The following is an 8891-nucleotide window of genomic DNA, read 5'->3' as shown; positions in this document are numbered from 1 at the left end:
CAAGTTTGATGAAACAGAGGCCTCCCATAATAGACAAAATTGAAAAATTGTTATTAGTTTGGATAAATGAAAAACAGATTGCTGGGGATAGCGTATCAAGAGGCTATGATTTGCGCAAAGGCTAAAAGTTTGCATGCTGACCTTATGAAGAACAGAGCTGGATCCAGTACTAGTACCAAGCATGAGTTTATGGCCAGTAGGGGATGGTTCAACAGGTTCAAGAAACATAGTGGCATCCACAGTGTTGTAAGGCATGGGGGGGCAGGGAGTGCTGATAAGAAAGCTGCAGAAAAATATGTGTTTCAACAGTTCATAGACTATAATGGTTATGTGTCGAATCACATTTTCAACTGTGATGAGACAGGCCTATTTTGGAAGAAAATGCCAAGAGGACCTACATTACAAAAGAGGAGAAGAAATTGCCCAGCCATAAACCCATGAAAGACAGGCTAACTTTATTATTATGCGCGAACACTGGTGGAGATTTGAAAATAAAGCCTCTGTTACTCTACCACTCAGAAACCCCAGAGTTTTTAAGAAACATAAAGTGCTGAAAAGTAAATTAAATGTGATGTGGAAATCTAATGCTAAGGCCTGGGTAACAAGGCAAATTTTTCGAGAGTGGGTTTCTGAAGTGTGTGCCCCCACTATCAAGAAATACCTTCAGGAGAAAGATTTGCCACTCAAAGCACTCCTCGTCATGGATGATGCCCCTGCCCACCCCCCATACATGGAATATGAGTTGGCTGACGAGTTCAGCTGGCTACAGGTAAAGTTTTTGCCACCCAGAACTACCTCACTAATCCAGCCCATGGACCAGCAGATCATTGCTAACTTTAAAAAACTTTACACCATGGCACTGTTCCAAAGGTGTTTTGAAGTTACCAATGAAACCAGCCTAACTGACTGAATACTGGAAGGAACATTTCCACAGCCCCAGTTGTGTCAGGCTGATAAACAAAGCATGGGCAGATGTTTGTAAGAGGACTCTAAGAGCAGCTTGGAGAAACCTTTCGCCTGATGGGGCTCCTCTTAGGGACTTTGAAGGTTTTGATGCCCCTAGTCAGCTTGGAGATGACCCTGAAGCTGAACCCCTTCCTCTGCCTGACCCAGATGTTGAGGAGATTGTTTCTGTGGCCTAGTCCGTGGGCTTGGAGATGAGTTCTGATGACATTGAGGAGCTGGTGGCAGAACACAACACAGAACTGACAACAGAGGAACTCCAGGAACTTCACGAGGAACAGCAGAAGATTTTGGCTGAGGAGGTGTCTAGAGAGGAGAGCAAGAAGGAGTCAACTTCCAAAGAAATAAAGATGCTTCTGCACTGGGAGAAATCCCAAGAGGTCTTTGAGAAGCATCAGCATGACAAGGAACTAGTTAACTGGGTTACTGATTGTGTTGAAGACAATTTAGTTAATGTCTACAGGAAACAGCTAAAGAAATGCCAACAGTAGACAATACTGTACAAGTTTTTTTCTAAAGAAGAAAGCCAGCCCAGTCCCAGTGAAAAAAGACAAAGAAGGGAAAAAACTCGTGAAGAGCAGCAACCAGATTTTATGGAAGGAGATTCCCCTTCCAACCAATGACGCTCTCTCCATACCTCCTCTCTGCATCCATCTCCACAGATCCAGATCTTCATCAATGTCAAGGTATGGGCCCTACTGTAATGGTTAAAAACTTTTTTAATGTTTATAATTGACCTAGAGATACAGTGAATAATATTTATTCATGCAAGTTAAAGCAATGAAAGATGTCATAAATATTGAGTTATACTAACAGTCCATTTCATTTTGTGTTTAATCCACAGGCTACTGTACAGTACTACACTTCATTGAATGAATGTCCCAGAGCCGTTCAGTGCAAGGTATTCATGAGTGTCAAGGTATGGGGCATGCTGTATTAGTTGTTAAAAACTTTTTAATGTGTTTATAAATGACCTAAAGATGCTTGTAAGATTAAGGATTTTGTGTATTATTACAGCTCCATAACAGTAAATAATATTTCTACATTTCATTTTGTGTTTAATCCACAGATTACTGTACAGTATACACTTCATTGAATGAAGTTCCTGGAGAAGTTCAGTGCTTGTGTGAGGGGCAACTGTACATTATTCATCAACGTCAAGGTGTGGATCAAGCTGTAGCCTACTGGTTGTGAGAAAGTTTTTAATGTGTTTATGAATGACTTAGAAATGCTTGTACAGTAAGATTAAAGATTTTTGTGTAGATTAGCCTACAGCTCATAACATTTCTACATTTGATTTTGTGCTTATTCCACAGGTTTACACTTCGTTGAATGAAGGTCCTGGAGAGGAGCAGCTGTGTAACATAGAGTGTACAGTAGTGTACAGTAAATTTAGGTATAGCAGTAGCAACATGTACATAGTGTAATTTCAGTTTAGGTGTAGGGTAGTTAGTAGCAATGTGTATGATATGTAGTAGAGTACCATACAGTATAGCATTAATTAATGTCTTTATATGTTTGAGCTAGTATTAAGGATTCCTTGTGTACAGTAAACTAGTTTTACTAATTCTGTTAAGTACAGTAATAAAATGAAAAATTAGTTAATTTCTGGTTTTCTTGTTTATCCCTTTAATATTGCATAGTAACGGGTACACAAAAGGGGTCGGCCTCTTAAGATTTACTTCCTCTCTCTCTCTCTCTCAAAACTCCATTTTTTTTACCCCTTTAATATTGCATAGTATTGGGTACACGGAGGTGGTAGGGCTCTTAAGATTTCGGTTTGAATGGTGTAGAGCAAAACAAAGAGCATTGGAGGTTGTCCACTACTGCCAGATGTATGATGAAGCAAAACATTGCTGGCTGTCTACATTCAGACATTTGGATATTACTGTACATAACATATACAGTATAGATGATGAAAATTTAGTACATACAGTACAGTATACATACACTATACGTTCGAAACTGTTAATTTGGAAACAAGTGTAATCTCTGAAACTACAGTACTGTACGTATACCCTATAGATGAGAAAGTGTTTACATGGCAACCAGGGTCTCATGCTCGATTTTTTTTTTAGACAGAGGCGCACGTGTGCATTTCTGTAGCGAATGCAATGTTTACGTGTGCTGCTCATTATTGAACGCCTTCTTAAGGTTCTCGGTAAAGAAGGGGTTAGCCTGAGGTTAACTTGGAGATTCTGCTTACAAGAATATTTTATGGAGAAATACTTGTTAGAGTATCATAACATTTATTGAAAGATGTTTTACAGTGATTTTTTACACTACAGTAGACTCTGAATGAAATTTACCATAAATTAATACAGTACTGAATGAAAACAATGTTTATGTAATTAGTACTGCGATACGCCACCAGGATGGCACGTAACTTAGGAAATTTTTCTTAATTTTATAACAGACTCTACAGTAATTCGGCATATTTTTAATATTGTATTATTAACTTAATGTAATAATCAGGCTTTTTTCAATGTTATTTTTATTAACAACAGTTTTTGTGTGTACCCATTACAGTACATTCTGGAGTGCCTATAGGCTACCTAGCCTAGCCTATGGCGCTTGGTCTACCATCGGTCATGCGGCCATATTGGTTGTAGGCCAATTTTTTTACACAATATGCATTTAAAAATGTAAAAAGTGCTTCTAATATGGTAAGTTATTTAACTCTGAACTTATTTAATTGTAATTTGTGTAGTGATATGTATAAAAAGGCAAGGTTGGGGTAGTGACTGGTGGTCAGGAACGGATTAATCCATTTTCAGTTATTTCTTATGGGAGAAATTGATTTGAAATTCGACAAAATCGAATCTCGACGCTCCTTCTAGAATGGATTAGTGTTGAGGACCGCGGCTCTACTGTATATGTTAAACAAAATTAAAAATAGCATTCTGGTAAAACGAACTACATATAAATTTGATTAAAAGAAAAGAAGAAAACTATAACTTATGAAAAAAATAAATTTCTGCTAAAAAGAACTGTTAATAAATTTAATCTAATAAAACCAGTATAACTAAAAAAAAAAATGAATATACTAAGACAGCACAGCTGTCAAATATATTTGAGAAGACCAGCTTCTTTGATAAAAGAGATAACGTTATTTTCTGGGCTTGACCTGTCACCCAGTGAAATGATCCAATAGCACTCATTTCTAGGTATAAATATTGCTAAATATACCAGAGAAAAAGCTATCCATAATGCCAGGGTTACGACCCCTGGATCGAACACCATTAGATGGTGTCGGTATGCACAAGGGGTGAGTGGTTGCCACTACCACAGATCTTCGTCCTACAGATTTCTCCATTCTCAAAACCCCGAAAAGGGAGGAGCCGTTCCAAAGCCTTACCCTCTGCACCTAGCTAACCACCACCCTGGCCGCCATATTCATTCCAATTTAGCACGCCTTCCAGGATACACCGTATTTTCTTTGGTGTTATTTTTCGGTTTTTTCTACTTACATCATGTCATCCCACCAGGAATTTCCACCATCTAAGTTGAGTACCATTTCCCTTTGGGTTTTTTATTACAGAGGCATTATATTTTGACTGTTCGTATATTGTTTACCAAGGTAAAAAGTTCTACGCAGCCGGGCGTGGGCTGTGTCTGCCTCTGCCATGCTTGACCCTCAGTCTTCGCATTTTATTAGTAGAATATTTCTGCTAGTTTTTATCCATACTCCATTTCAGTTGGAGCCTTATTTGGAGAATTTACCATTTCGCTGGTAGGAGGTAAGGGAGCCCGTATCATGACTGATCTAGGCTAGGGTTGGAGGTACACCCCTCCCTTTTTCTGATCATAGTTTTCGCCCCTTTTCACTGGTTTCCTTCCTCCATCAGAGAATTGGTGCCTTCTCGATGGTGGTATTATTATTATCATGATCATAGCTGATGTGTACAAGGATGGATGACATGTCTATTCTTGGATTAGTTTATGTGTGCGATTCGGCGTCAGAGGTGGCCATTTTGGGTATCCCTGCTTCCCGTATAACGGATGTTGTTTGGCCCTCTCTGTCGCTGAGTCATTTATGTATTTATAAGTATATAATTTTTAGACATCTTAAAAAACACATCGAATGGTTAACTTTTATTATGTTAATGATCTTGACGATAGAAAGTTTTATTCGATTAGGTATTTTCTAGCCTAGCCTACTCGACCGAGCCGTAATTCGGTTTTGGAGGGTTAGGCTAGACAGGATAGGCGCTTTTACACGATGCTTAGACTACCTAGCTCACCTAACCAGGCCGTTTTGAGGTTTTGGAGGGAGATATTAGGTTTGTGAGGGAGTTCCTCGTTCACTCTTGGCCCACCTGACCAGGCCGTTAGGTTTTGGGAGGTGAGGTTGGGCTAGTGAGAGAGTTGCTCTTCACCCTTAGCCCACCTGGCCAGGCCGTTAGGTTTTGGAGGGTGAGGTTAGAATAGTGAAGGGTCTCCTCAATTCATAGTCTACCACCTGACCAGGCTGTCGGTTTTGGAGGGTGTGGCTAGGTTATGCGAGGTTCTTCTCCCCCCCCCTCACCTGTAGCGCTCATTCTGACCTTCCTGACCAAGCCAAAAAGTTTTGGTTTTGGAAGGTAGGCTGGGATTCTGAGGTTGCACAGGTTATTTCGTGTATATAGCCTAGTCCTTCTTTACCTGATCGGTTAGATTTTGGCGACGTGGCCTGGGCGTCCTCCTAGCAGAGGGAAACCGATCGCTTGCGTTCGGCACCCCTGTGAGGAAGTTATATTCGGCTTCCAGAGGGTGCTACCCACCCGACTGGTCGCCGTTCGCTGGGTTTCCGCCACTCACCTACCTTTCCCTTATCGGGCGGTGTTTCGTTTGCTCGCTTTCCATAGTTATAGCTGGAGTGTCGAACACTGTCCCAGGGATGCATCATGAGTTACGCTATGTTAAGTCTCCGCCAGGTTAGTCGGATCTTTCGTTGTTATTGTCCATGTTACCACTCCGGTGGGTATGGTTTTCGGTTTAATTGGCGGTTTCCACTATGTGGTTTCCGCCCTGGGTGATTGAGAGTTGGGCCGTATGCGAACACTCCTTTCCGCCACATTACGCCGTTTCCATAATATGTGACATAACGAGATTTCAGTGGCAAATCACGGCGGAATACCATAGCAGCGGAGTATCATAGAGTACTTATTTTTAACATAATTAATAGTTGGCCATTCTGTAGCATAACCTATGATTATTAGTCTTTTACTACTGGATTCAATTCCGGCGGGTTTTGCCTGATGACACGCATGTTTCATCACCCATAAATCTGTGTATTAGTCTTTTACTACCGGATTCAATTCCGGCGGGTTTTGCCTGATGACACGCATGTTTCATCACCCATAAATCCGTGTTAAGGTAGCCTATTACCGCCGGACCTAAATCCGGCGGGCCTTGCCTTGACGATACTCATGTACCACCATTCCACTTACAGATGGTACGTTGTCAGGAGCCAGGGTACACGGCAGTTCTCCAACAACCCTGTGGACACGAGGTGTGCCGATCGCACTCCAGCTGCTCGGTCCACGTTGGGGACCTGGTCGTTTGGCACCCCAATGGCTGTGAAATCTGCTACGCTCTGTACGAGTTAGTGGTGGATGAGTCGGTAAGTTTTAAGAGACCGCTAACCTTCAGTCTCTTTTTGACTTTAATGGCTTATATAGACATATACGAGAAAACTAGAGAATGTTTTCAGTAAGTCCTACCTTTTCTTACAGTCTGACCAAATCATCCGTGACTCTTCGCTGTCGACCCTGAAGATCTGGGTCGGCGGATTTGGGAGGACCGTTGCGTCTGGCAAACCATATGTCCTGTCGGAGGAGATTTGTAATCTCCTCTACCCCGGTGCCCGGATCTCCGCTGCAATGCTGGCGGAACTGGCCGCCCCAATCATCGAGAGGATCCGGCAAGAAACGCAGCCCTCCCAAGAAGACAACCTGTGCGGAGAGGTGGCGGAAGAGGTAGCGGCCATCAACATCCACCTCGAGCCGGTGAGCGTAGATTTGGACCATCAGGTAGAAGGTAAGGTGGTAAGTGAGGCAGGGGGAGAGGGTCTTGGTAGTTCCCTTTTCAGTTCTCCTTCTTCCTCCTCTTCTTCTTTTCAGGGGTTTCCCAAACCAGCTATCCTTGGGGACAGATCTCGGTCTGTTATCCCCAAGGTGAAATCCTTAAAAAAGAAGGACTTACCAAAGTCCTCTAGACCTCAAAGGTCTAATTCGCCAGCTCCCTCAAGGTCGTCACTGGCTCTTAAACCAGTGGCGTCCTCAAGTAAGGCTACTCCCCCATCCAAAGGGTCGAGATCCAGAGTGTCTAAGGCTAAACCCCCACAGCCTAACTTTGACCCTGAGGCCTTCGTCGAACTTCTAATGCAGAGGATCGACTCCAAGGTTGAAGCTAGGCTACAAGACCTTTCTTCTCAGCTTGTTTCAAGCTTGGAGACCTCTGGTCAGTCAGTGCTGTCATTGGCACAAAGGATGCAGACCCAGGAAAGCTTGCTCTCCGGATTTATCCAATCCGGAGCAGTACAGCAGTCCCATGTTGTTCTGGATGCCTCCAGACTGGCCCCTTTGATAAGGAACCCGTGGCGGCTGGCTCTACACGCCCCCCTGCATAATGACACCCTGACCATCGAGGGTTTGGGCACTCGTCGTCTGGAAGAACTGGAGTTCTTTCCAGCCGACCTGGTGCCTCCCTACCCAGGCTATGCTAGGCTAACAGAGGAAGCCTGGATTAGATCTGATAAGGTCCCGAAGGAAACGGTTATCTTTCCCAGGGACCAAGCCCAATCCACCCTGATGCGCGCTCTCACTGACTGGGAGTGCGAAAATACGAAACTTACTCCCTTTAAAGGGAGTTTTACGATGTTCTCGGTAGGTGACTCCATCCCTACCTCCTGCACGACTAAGATTGCAGAATTGACCATTCAGGCGGGAATAGATGGCAAACCGCTGCCTCAACTCCGAGAGACAGATCCCACCTCCCTTCTTTTCCCAGCGGATTCGGAATATTGGTCGGGAGCTCCGGCTACATTCACAGTGGGTAAACTCGACCCCGTGTGCGCCTCCACCTTGTTCAGTGAGCAACTACCCAGGATTCCGGAGGCCCTTCTGAAGGTGGAGTATGAGGCTAAGTGCAGGTTGAGTCGCTCCCTGCATTCCATCACCATCGCAGAGGTAACAGCTTTGACTTATACTGACGAACCTCTGTTCCAAGTCCTGATGAAATCCTTATTAGCGTCATTCCAATCGGACCTTTATGACTTTGTGGTGGCGAGACAAAACTGCCGGAAGCATATCTTCGCAGACGCCACCATCAGGCATGAGCCCAATAGGCTCATGAAGAGTTCTGTCTGGGGACCTAACATCTTCCCTGAGGATGAGGTCAATAATGTTCTGGCGGAGGCAACCAGAGCAAACCAGAGTCTTCGCTCCCACTGGGGTCTTCCTTTTAAAAGGAAGTCCGCCGAGACCTCCGGACCTCAACCCAGGGAATGGAAGAAGTTCAGGAGATACAGGAAACCCCAGGCTCAAACTGTGCTTCAGGCTGTACCGGTCTGTCAGATCGGACAGCCTTCCACATCCAAAGCTCAGCCTCAGCAGCAGTTCGTACTGATGCAGCCGGCTCAGCAAGCCTCTGCTCCGCCAGCCTTCGTAGCGTCCCCAGCCTTCAACGCTTCGTTTGAAAGCCAAGGGGCGTTTCGAGGCTACAACAGGCATGCGAGGGGGAGTAGAGCCAGAGCCGCCTACAGAGGTAGGACTGCAACCAGACCTCTCTCCCGTGGAAGAGGAGGCCGAGGAGGCAGAGGAAGTAAGTCCTCTTCCAATCAATGAGTCTCCTCAGGTAGGCGGGAGGTTATATCTCTTCCGGGACCATTGGACCTTCAGTCCGTGGGCCCACAACATAGTTTCAAAAGGTCTGGGATGGAGCTG

The sequence above is a fragment of the Macrobrachium rosenbergii genome, chromosome 58 (assembly GCF_040412425.1).
Source record: "Macrobrachium rosenbergii isolate ZJJX-2024 chromosome 58, ASM4041242v1, whole genome shotgun sequence".
Classification (NCBI taxonomy): Eukaryota; Metazoa; Arthropoda; class Malacostraca; order Decapoda; family Palaemonidae; genus Macrobrachium; species Macrobrachium rosenbergii.
Note: the sequence above shows the minus strand (reverse complement) of the source record.